This window comes from Manis javanica, chromosome 1 (genome assembly GCF_040802235.1).
Source record: "Manis javanica isolate MJ-LG chromosome 1, MJ_LKY, whole genome shotgun sequence".
Classification (NCBI taxonomy): Eukaryota; Metazoa; Chordata; class Mammalia; order Pholidota; family Manidae; genus Manis; species Manis javanica.
Window position 1 is genome coordinate 8,483,388 of NC_133156.1, and position 12,735 is coordinate 8,496,122.

A 12,735-nucleotide genomic window follows, 5' to 3' on the forward strand; every position below is an offset into this window, starting at 1 on the left:
AACTCATAAATTCGGAATTAAACCACAATTCCAAAACACACAAATAAATCTAATATTAAGAAAGAATGCAAATAATAAACCATCAGAACTTGAATTCACTCGCAGTAAAATTTATTTTATGAGGCAGTCTTACTTTTGAAACAGTATACAGTGTGCCCAAAGAGGTAACTAAAGGAGTAACCTCTGTCTAAATCGAACAAGAAACATTGAAACAAAATAATAAACAAAAGTGGAAAAAGAACAGGTGGATTTGAAATATAAGTTGAGCTGAGTTATGTGGGAGAGTGAGTCCCACAGAGCTCTGAGTCCAGGGACCGAGACTCAGGACATCACAGGCCAGGTGAAGGGCAAGGACAGTCACCCTGGGGCAGGTGAGCTCGGGGGTCGTTCCAGGAAACACAGGATGTACTCATGGCTGAAGGAGGAGGGGTGGGATGGGTGTTTGAGAAAGTCAAGGCTGGGATGCCAGAGCCCTGAGAACATGGGAAAGGGTCGTATTGTATCGCTATGGGAAGGAAGCCTTTGAAAGTAACCTACGGCAGGTGACGTTTTAGTGCTTACCCTAGGGCTTGCAATGCATATTTACAACGAATCTGTCTCCTTTCAAATAACTCCATGAGTCCACGGCAGTGCAGGCATGTCACACCGGTGTTCCTGATTCCTCCGTCTCGTCCCTTATAGTATTGCTGCCATTTCACTCATCATAAGCTATACTCACCCAGTACATCGTTGTTATTATTATTTTGAGCAATTACCTGTTAGACTAATTAAAGAACAAAATATTTTATCTTCATCTCTTCCTTCTCCAGTGCCCTCCCTTGTTTATGTAGAGCTGAGTTTCTGACCTATATCCATTTTCCTTATTTCAGGAGAATTTCTTTTAAAATTTCTTGCAAAGCAGTATACTTGTGGCATATTCTCTAAATTTTTGCCTGAGAAAGTCTGAGAATTGTTGGTTGCTTCACTTTTGAAGGATAACTTGCTGGCTGTAGAATTCCAAGTACTGATTTTTCTACTAAGAATCTCATTTGTTTTGTTTTTGTTGTTACATATATTCAACATGTACTGATCCTAGGAGGTACTTTAGAAACATATATAAGGATTCTTTTTTATCTTCTAGTATAGTAGTGCCTAGAACATATTAATAACATATTCATTGTATATGATCTCATTATAAATTGTTTTATGTTAGTGCATTAAGTTATTTAAAAAATAAGGTCATGCTGCTTATGAATTTCATTTCATGATGGTAAAAAGGGGATTACAAAATATTTTTTTTTAAATGGTGGTGGTGTGGAGGGTATCGGGTTTCACTAGGTTGAGACCACTGATCTAGATATTAATCCCTTGTTGGGTTTTGGTATTTCCAAACACTTTTTCTCATCCTATCACCCATCGGTTAACCTTGTCTATATTATATATTGTGCTTTTTAAAAAAATAGTTTCATAGAGATATAATTCACATACCATATAGTTCACCCATGTAAAGGGTACAATTCAGTGTTATTGGTATATTACTAATTTTTAAAATTGTGTAAAACATATCTGATAATTTTGCCATTTTAAGTGTACAATTCAGTGGCATTGTATTCAGAGCGTTGTGCAACCATTTCCACTATGCATTTCCAAAAATTTTCATCAAACTAAAATCTGTAACGCCCCATTTTCCTTCCTCCCCAGCCTTGGGTAAAATCTAACCCACTTTCTGTCTCTGTGAAGTACCTATTCTAGGTACCCATATAAGGGGAATCATCAACTATTAGTTTCTTTTGGTCTCGCTTTTTTTCTTAGCTTAATGTTTTTAAGGGTCATTCATGTGTAGCATGTATGGAACGTCATTTCATTTTGTGGCTGAATAATATTCTTCATACATATACACAACATTTTGTTTTTAAATTCATCTGTTGGTGGACATTTGAGTGTTCTTTTGGCCAAGTGCATAGTGATGTACAGAACACTGGCATGTAAGTATCTTCTTGAATTCCTAGAAGTGGAATTGCTTGATTATATGGTTATTCTATGGTTAGATTTTTGAGGAACCTCCTGTTTACCATGAATAGTAACACCATTTTAAATTCCCACCAAAAAAGTATGAGTTCCAATTTCTCCACATCCTCATCAAACTTGTTTGCAATTTTTTGATAATAGCCATCCTAATAGATGTGAATTGGTTTTGATTTGTGTATCTCTAATGGCTAATGATGTTGAGCACTTTTATGTGCTAAGTTGCCATCTATATATCTTCTTTGGAGAAATATCTGTTCAATTCCTTTTTCTATTTTTTAAATCTGCTTACATATATGCGATTTGTGAATATTTTCTTCCATTCTGTGAATTCTTTTCACTCTCTTAAGAGTCTCCTTTCATACAAACATTTAAATTTTTGATGATCAAATTACCTATTTTTTTCTTTTGTTGCCTGTGCTTTTGGTTTCATATCTAAGAAATTATTGCCAAATCCAATGTCAAGAGCTTATCCCCTGTGTTTTTTTCTAAGAGCTTTATAGTTTCATCTCCTGATTGGAGTTTGTGGAGCTTCTTGGGTGTGTATATTCATGGCTATCATGAGATTCGGGAAGTTTTCAGCCATTATTTCTTCAAAATGTTTTTCTGCCCCCTCTTCTCTCTCTCTTATGCTGGGATTGATATAATGCATCCTCTTGTTCATTTGATACTGTTCCACAGATTCCTCAAACTGTTCATTTTTCTTTCTTTCTGTTCCTCATAACTGCATACTTTCAAATGCATTATCTTTAGATTCACTGATGCTTCCTTCTGCCTGTTCAAGTCTGTCACTTAATGGCTCTAGTGAGTTTTTCTGCTTGGTTCCTTTTCATAATTTCTCTTTACTGATATTATCATTTTGTTCAGACATCATTTTCTTGATTACCTTTATAGTCTTTGTCCATGATTGCTTTAGCTCAGTGAACATATTTAATGAAGTTGGTTTGATGTCTTTGACTGTTAATTACAGTATCTGGTATTGGTATTCTTCAGGATGGTTTCTGTGAAATTCTTTATTTCCTGTGAATGAATCATGCTTGCCTGTTGCTTTATATGTTTTGAATTCTTTTGTTGAGAACTAGACATTCTAAATATATGTTGTAGGAAATCTGGAAATCAAATTCTCCCACTCCTTAGGGATTGCTTGTTTTTGCTTTTTGTGGGCTATATCCAGCCTTCTTTTTTGGCTTCCCTATTTCTGCAAAGTGTCTATTTCTTGTTATGAGGTCACTAAAGCTTCTTTTCCATTTTGTTTGTGGCCAGCCAGTGACCTAACAAAGATTTCCTTAAATGTCTGGCTCCCAAGAGGAGGGGAGAAGGTCTTGTCTCTTTAAATCCCCTATAGCTGGGGAGCTGCTTCAGCCCGTGGGTGTGGGGTTGACAATGGCTGAACTCTGTGCTGGCCCTTCAGTGACCAAAAGCAGCAATCAGCTCCCAGAGCACAGTCCTGACCCTTGGGGGACAAAGTTCTTTTTGCCCACCGGGGCTCAGTAAGCCTCATCAGGAATGTAGGCTGCCACCTCCACAGCTGCCTGCTGCTGGGCTGCTAACTGCAACCTTGCAAAAGGCTCAAATTCTCCCGAAGTTACCTGCCTCTTCATCAAGCTCCCCACAGATGCTCGACCTGTTCTCCTGGGCTCCAGAGAACCATGGTAGTTACTTCACGCAGTTCCTGCCAGTTTAGTAGTTGTTGAGGTAGAGGGCAGATTCTTGGATCGCCCTACACTCCCACCTTCCTTGACCTCACCCTCCTCATTATGCTTTGATTTTATAGTTTAACTCCCTGAGGCTACACCTATTTTAAGTTTTGGGAGGGCACTTCAGTGTTTCTATCTCTAGCACCTGTTCTGCTTTCCAACCACATTTAGAACAACTGGCCAGACTCTGTTGACACTCGCCCTCCCTGTGCAAGGCAGAGCCAGCCCAGAGCTGTCTTGTAGTTCTCCTAAGAGGGTTCCTAAGAGAGCGCTCCTCTTTTCCCTGCCCAGTCCTGTAACAGGAAGCTGAAAGACCAGGGTCCTGCACACGTGGGGATACTACTTGTATTTCTCTCTTTCCTTCTTTCATCGTGTCACATATTTTCTGAGCAGTACTATATGCCAGCTCTTGATGGATGCTGGGGACAGAATTAAGAGAATTAAAAGTCCTTGTTCTTCAAATAGGCATCCTGCAGTATGGGAGAATATATTTGTAAATGACATATCCAACAAGGGGTTAACATCCAAAATATAAAAGAACTCACATGCCTCAACACCCAAAAAGCAAATGGGCAGACCATATGAACGGACACTTCTCCAAAGAAGAAATTCAGATGGCCAACAGGCACATGAAAAGATGCTCCACATCACTAGTCAGGAGGGAAACCCAAATTAAAACTGCAGTGAGATTATCACCTCACACCAGTTAGGATGGACAACATAGAAAAGACTAGGAACAACAAATGCTGGTGAGGATGCAGAGAAAAGGGAATCCTCCTACACTGCTGGTGGGAATGTAAACTAGTTCAGCCATTGTGGAAAGAAATATGGAGGTACTTCAAAAAACTAAAAATAGAAATACCATTTGACATGGGAATCCCACTCCTAGGAATTTACCCAAAGAAAACAACTTCTCAGATTCAAACAGACATGCACCCCTATGTTTATCGCAGCACTTTTTACAATAGCCAAGATATGGAAGCAACCTAAGTGTCCATTAGTAGATGAATGGATAAAGAAGCGGTGGTACATATACACAATGGAATACTATTCAGCCATAAGAAAGAAACAAATCCTACCATTTGCAACAACATAGATGGAGCTAGAGGGTATTATGCTCAGTGAAATAAGTCAGGCTGAGAAAGACTAATACCAAATGATTTCCCTCATTTGTGGAGTATAACAATGAAGCAAAACTGAAGGAACAAAAGAGCAGCGGACTGAGAGATTCCAAGAAGGAACTAGTTGTTACCAAAGAGGAGGGGTGTGGTTGGGTGGGTTGGGAGGGAGGGAGAAGGGAGTTAAGGGGTATTATGTTTAGTACACATGCTGTGGAGGGTCATGGGGAAAACAGTGTAGCACAGAGAAAGCAATTAGTGAATCTGTGGCATCTCACTACACTGATGGACAGCGACTGCATTGGGGTATGGGGGGAACTTGATAATATGGGTAAATGTAGTAACCACACTTTTTTCATGTGAAACCTTCATAAGAGTGTATATCAATATTACCTTAATAAAAAATTTAAAAACAATATGCAGAATAACAGAATCATAGATTTCTGAAATTAGGAGGAACCCAAAGAGACTAAGGGCAGGGCCACTGTGTGTGGCCATGCATTCTGCAGGCTATGCCAACAGGGGGCCTCCTGGAGTTGTGCAGTGCAAGACTTGGGGTGGCCCTGTGATACAGGCCGAATTGTATCCCCTCAAATTTCATATGCTGAAGCCCCAATTCCCGAATGACTGTGTTTGGAGATAGGCCTTTAGGGAGGAAGCTGAGGCCAAGTAAGGCTAAAGGCTAAATGCGGTCACAGCTAATCCACTAGGATTGGGGTCCTGACGAGGGGAGGAGACACCAGAGCTCCTTCTCCTCCTCCACGTAAGCACAGAGGAAAGCAAGAAGGCAGTGGTGTGCAGGCTGGGAGAGGAGACCTCGCCACGCACCAGCCTCCTGGGGCCTTGGTCGCGGACTTCCAGGCTTCTGGATGGGAGAACGTTTTTTGTTTAAGCCACTGAGTCTGTGGTGTTTTGTTAGGACAGCCTGAGGAGACTCACACTTCCTGTTCAGGGGTCCGCCTCCTCGCTGTTCTGCTTTGCTTTACCAGAGAACACAGCACTGGCTAACAGCACTGGGTTTTAGAGTTCGATGGACCTGTATTGAACTTCCGTCCTGCCATTTACTGTGTATGGTTTTGGCCTCTCTAAGCCTTAGGCAATAACCCTTCAGGGACTAAGTAATTACCCAAGGTCTACAAAATGGAACACACCAGGATTTGAACGTTGGTCCGTGTGACTTCAAACCTATTCACTTAAAAACAAACAGAAATAAGCTTTTTAAAAAAACCTGGGTTTTCCAATGAAAAAGTAAACAAAGTGTGAAAATTCTTAATTTGAAAGTAACTTCTTCCCTCCCTGCCTGAGAAAAAAGTTTCTCTTTGTGGGGACCTTCTGGGTCATGCCCTGTGCATGTGTGTGGCTTTACTCAAGCTTCACTGCTTTCATCTTCTGATAATTTATAGAGTTTTAATTTTAAAAATTTAATTACATTTCTAAAGAGGTAAAATACACACGTGGAAAAAAAATCCAACAGCACAGTGGATAAAAATGAAAAGTTTTCTTTCCTCTTTTGATCTCCAGTTGACTTCCCCAGAGGTAAAGCGCTGTTACTGATTCCTTGTGTATATTTCCAGAAATACTCTAATCATACAAAAGAGCATTAATGCACACATACACCCTTGCTTTACACATGGGAGCATTCTCTTCACATATTCTACACTTCACTTTATTTTCTTAACAACAGATCTCATCAGCACAAGTAAGACTGATTGTTTCTCTGTATCATGATCTGAAAGCAGGCAGTGGGTGCAACCTGCTTAATTTTTGCTTTACTGAAAGGTGAGAAATGTTATGTCATCGGTGTTTGAATCTGTGTGTCTTTACCAGTGAATGAAATTAAATGTTTTTCACTTTTATGTTTTTATTAGTCATTTTTGGATTTCTCTGGGTCCTCTGCCCACATTTTTAATGGGTTGTTAGGTACCTTTTGCTAGAACATAATTTTCCATGAGCCTTTCATGATTCTTCATATCTTGAAAGAGGCACTGACCCCTTTTTTGTTCCAGACGTCTTTCCAAGGACATTTGTACGGTGAACAGCCTTGCTACAGACAGTGTCTCCCTTGGGAGAGGACAGCTTTTTGTACTGCCCATTAGAAAAGATGCAGGTTTCCTAAGGTGAGGTTCCCAGGCTGGGGTGCACATCCACTCGTGGGCGGCACCCGCAGGGGCCGTGAGGGGCTGTCCTGTCCCTGTGGTACTTGGGAGGCCAGAGAGGACCGGCACACGCTGCTGCTCTGCTGCGAATGGTGAAGGTCTTTGTCTCCGACCCAGTAGTCTGTGTCTCCTGCCAGCATCCATGGGATGGTGCAGGCAAACTTGGAAAAAAGATGAAAATCTAAGATATTTTGACGTCACTAACACTGATTTCTAAGATCCCATTATATATGAAAGAGAGTAAAATGTCAGGTCCTTTAAAATTGCTTTTTAAAGATGCCATTAGAAATAAAAGACATTGCTCTATTATATGTGATACCAATATTCACCCCCTTTTGTTACATTTTTCTTTTGACTTTATAATTTTGGGGGTAATGAGGGAAAGCAGTAAGATTTTAATTTTTAGAAGTAATTTTATAAAAATCTCAAAAACTTCTGGGGTTTACATATAGACATATATACCCCCCTCTAAAATGATCCTTTCCAAGTTTTCTTCTGTATTTACTTAGTTTCATTTTTCTCTTTAACATTTAATTTTTTGGTTCATCTGGAATTTAGAGTAAGGAGTGTGGTAGAGATTTACCTTCATTTTCTTTCTCCCTCAGATGGCTAGTAAATTCTTCTAATACTATTTATTAATAATTCTTCTTTTACCGAACTAATCTGCAATAGTTTATATATATGAAGTTTCCCTGTGTATTTGCGTCTATTTTTAGACTTTACATTCTGTTCAATGATGTGTGTGAATTTAGGTTGTCAGTAACAAACTACTTTACTTACCGGTGTTTGATGATACATTTTAATATATTGGCATTCTCTTAAAAAAATACTTCATTTTTTATGAGCAGTTTTAAGTTCACAGCCAAACTGCGGGGAAGGCACGGGGACTTTCCGTGTGCCCACCCCCCCCAGCAGTCTTCATTTAAACTTTTATGGCTTGTCTGGCCCCTTCTTGAGAATCCGATGGCATTTACACTGAAACCCATTAGTGATCAGCAATACCTGATTCTCTCCCGATTCCTGTACACACGGAAGATTACACCTCACCTCCTTGCAGTTAGGTGAGGTCATGTAATTAGTCTGGCCGGTAGCCAAGGGCGATGTTTTCAGGCCAAACACTTACTTGCTGGAATGTGACTCATTCCTTTCTTTTCCTCCACAGCCTCTGAGGATGGTGTTTCTTCAGATGTTAAAGCTCCAAGACGGCAGAGCCTTGGAGTCTGGGCACCTGAGCGGCTCTGTGGGCGTCAGCCCGCAACGGACATGTAAGAACGGACCCATCCTCACGTCAGCCTCGGGGGCTGCAGGATTAATTTGCAGCAAACCCAGGTGGATCTGACCATATAACTATTACGTTTATAGATTAATTTAAGGGAAAACTGCTGTATTTATAATACTGAGACTTCCTATTCAGTAATAAGGGATGTTGTTATAATTGGGTAAGTTTTCTTTTATATACATCAAGACTTTAAAGTTTATTTCTCGTTAAATTTTTTTCTAATTGTTATATATTTTATTGTAATTGTAAATGGGACCTTCACTATATTTTATTTTATTTTTCCTCACTACAGAAATAGCTTTAAAAGCATTATATTAAAACATATGGCCAAAATATTTTGGAGTAATAAAAGTCACTTGAATTCTCACTGCAATATACCAACCATTATTAATAGTTCGGTAAACATCATTTCATGCACCTCATGCACACACACACACACACACACACACACACAAACACACACACATGCCATTATATTTCCTAGGTTGCAATTTGTACACAGGAAAGCTACTTCTAAAATTAGTATTGTAACGGGCACTTTATTGAAATTTATTGTTTCTGATGGTTTTTCAACTTGATTCTCTTGGGTTCTCTGGGCATATTTCCACACATATGCACACAAAGACAACTGTCATCTTTCAAATTTTATACCCTTTTATCTTGTTAATTTGTACTGGCTGAGACTTCCAGAATAAGAGGAAGTAATAATGGTAATAGTGGACATTCTTATCTTATTCCTGACATTATTGACAATGCAAAATTCCTGTTTGTTATACTTAGTCTATCTTAGGTAATAGTTCATTCTTAAGAAAACAGTATGTGGAGAACATTTCTCAACTTGATTTTATGCTTAAACACCAGAGTAACACATTTTGGTTAACTTGGAAGTTACTTCATTTAATTATATAAATATGTCTAACAATATTTCATCTTTATCACAGGCATAATAAAAAGGCCATACCAACCTCTCTTGCTGACAACTTCTCTCTCACATTTTTCTAATAAATGTCTTTATTTTCAGTGTTAGTGAAAAAAAGTAGCCACTCTGCAAAGTCTTCTTTTCTTATAAAATTCAATCCTTTAGAGAACTGAAGAGATTCCATTTCTTGGATTTCTGTTGTAAATTTTCCATAAATCTAACGTTAAAAACATACAAAATTGATATAAGTAACAAGTAGCTTAATGTTGTAAGTGGGATTGCGAAGCACCTTTCGTTACCTGTTGAGTGGCTGGCTTCTTGAAAAGGTGCAACAAATGAAGCATCTGTTTGTACAGAGGATTGTGCAGGAGAAGGGAGGCAGGGGCTGATTAGTTCCCGCACTTGCTTCAGTCTGAGACTCCCTATATTCAAGTTGTTTGTGCAAATTAGACCTGGCAACCTACATTCTGATACTTAGAAGACCTGAAAAATTATGTAAAATGTTGCTTTGATACATCCATGGCAGTTTTTTCATTATCAGTAATCAGAGGAACTTAAAATTCAGCTGCCATACTCCTTTTAGAATGTTAATCATACTTAATACTTCCTAGTATTTTTCAGATACTGGAGCTAATTAATGTGATCAATGGTTTTGTATCAAAAGTTTAGATTTGTCTAGAAAGATAATCTTTGGACAATAAGACAATAACTTATGACAATCTTTTTTCATAAAAACATGGTGCTTTGATCAAACTGCCAGCAATAGCTTCCTGGGCAAGGTACCAGTTGAAAGAATATCAGATTAAAATATACTTTCTTTGAAAAAAGAAATGGAAGTGCTGTCCTTGATTTGTTTCTAACTAAACCATTTGAGAAAGATTTTCTCCATGAATTTTAGTATGTTGTTGGTATCTTTATTCACCTTTCTGCATATTAAAAGATCTGTACTATCTGTCATGGCACAATTTAGTGGACATATACATGGGATGGAAAAGAGTTATGTCCTAGTTCAGTGGGAGAAACACTGTCACTGTTAGAAAACTACCTGCTTTGGAGTCTACATTTATCCCATTAACCTTAAAAGAATGAAGGCAGAGTTTGATTTCAGGCTTCTATCTATGTGGTAAGAGTCTGTTATAGAACATTTTCTGAATGTATTGGATATATCAATTTATCAATGTCATGTGTCCTTTGGGGTCAAAGAAGAATTTTATCTAAAATTTGAAGCATTTCAAGTTTGGGAGAATAAACAGTCTTTAACTGATATGTTTTGTCCTTTATTTGACTGACTTTTCTTACACTGTGCAGTGTGATGACATTCATTCATTCTTAACTAGGATGTTAAAAGGATCCTTTACTTGCAAGTGTACACTGAATTAGGGAAGCAGAAAAGACAGAATAAAAGCATCACGAACTCATTCCTTTTACTTTTTCTTTAGGCTCTGAGGCTTTAAGTACTATATATTTAGTGTTAAATTATGCATTGTCAGCTTTAAGCTGTTTTTGTCTTAATTATAGTACCTTTGAAGAACATAAGTGTATTATATAATAATAACCTTTTCTAAATCTAAAATTAGAGATCTTGTTATGCTATGAAAATCTGGACCATGATACTGGACATAAATTTATGAACCTAAGAATTTATAGTACATTCTGAAAAGATGCATTCTGAATAAGTTATATAGTTTATGAGTTAGTGGATTCATTGGAAGCAATGGGAATAATCTACCTTTCCTTATCTGGGGTTTCAAGGCCATGGTACCCTGGAGACGGCTCACACTAGCTGTGAGTTTACTGTGCACACATCTTCCCACCTTTACTTCATGTCTGGTGCCTTGAAATTAGCTTAGCAGAGTATTTACACTACTAATTATTAAATGCTAAAAATGAAGGCTGTTCTTCCTGAGGGCTGATCATCAAATATACTTACCAGAATACCACTGCTCACAGACATCTTTGAATTGATAAAAACTATTCATGAATTTAGAACATCCCGGACAAATGCTATTTCAGAATTTTTAAAAAAAGTCCTAAAAAGTACATTAGGAAGTTGGTGGAGTAGAAAGATCCTGAACTCACTACACTCAAATCTACCGTTACATACGGATCATTCCCTCTGAAAAAGACCTGAAAACTAGCTGAAGAGCTCCCTCAGAACAAAGGATAACAGGGCCACAATGAGATGGTAGGAGGGGCAGAGATGTGTTTTCACTAGAACTCTAGTCCTAGCACAGTGACCCACAATCATGAGGGATCTTACAATTATGCAGTTTTTCCCCAAAGAATGACAGGTTTGTACTCCACATCAGGCACTCCAACTCTTGGGATGTTCTCTGGGAAATGAGGCATTGGTAGGTGCCATTTTTGCATGCTCACTCTATCTTGCTAGTACTAATGGGTATCATTTTTGTGGTCTCTCTACCTTGCTCTGTGCTGGTGGGCTTGCCCTGCCCCTGTGCTCTCACGTGGCCTGGGAGAAGAACAGATGAACACAGTGAGAACTTGAACAAAGAGATAGAAAATATAAGAAAGTACTGAAATAAGTCACACAGCTAAATAATAAAATGACTGAACTGTAAAAACACTAGAGGGGTTAATAGCAGTTTAGATGAAGCAGAGGAAAGGATCAGCAACCTGGAAGTCAGGACAGTGGAACTCAACCAAACAGAGCAGGAAAAAAAAAAATAAAGGCAGCCACAGGGACCTCTAGGATGTCAAGCAGAGTAACTTTGGTATGATGGGGGTCCCAGAAGGAGAAAAGAGAGAGAAGGCCAGAAAAATTATTTGAAGAAATAATGGCTGAAAATTTCTTAACCTAGGGAAAGAAACAGACATCTGGGTTCAAGAAGCAGAGTGTTCCAAATAAGGTAAACCCAAAGAAAGGGATACAAGACACATTACAATTAAAATGTCAAAGGATAAAAATAAAGACTCTTAAAAGCAGCAAGAGAAAACCACTTGGTACATGAAAGAGACAACTCTCCCCTCTCCACCACCCCGTGCCCCATGAAACTATCAGCGGATTTTCCAGCAGAAACTTTGAGTGCCAGAAGCCATGATACATTCAAAATGCTGAAAGGGAGAAAAATTACAACCAAGAACACTCTCCCTGGCAAGGCTGTCACTCAGAATTGAAGGCGAGAGAGAGAGTTTTCCAAACAAACAAAGGCAAAGAAGTCTATCCCCACTAAACTGGCCTTATAAGAAACATTAAAGAGACTTCTTTAAGCTGAAAACAAAAGGCACTAACTAGTAAAAAGAAAATGTGAAAATAAAGATCTCCCTAGAAAAGGTGAATATATAGTAAAGATAAGGGAATGATTGCTTATGAAGCGAGTATGAACTTTAGAAGATGAGAGAGGGAAAATTAGCTTTAATTAAAATTAGATAAGGGATATGCAGTATAAAAAGTTGTAAAATAGGACGTGAAAAACATAAAATGTGAGGGAGAGGCATAAAAATGTAGACTTTTTAGACTGTGTTAAACTTTAGTTACTAACAATGGAAAACAAACTCGTGGGTGCGGGGCCAGCCTGGCCCGGGGCCGCCCCGTCGGAGGCTG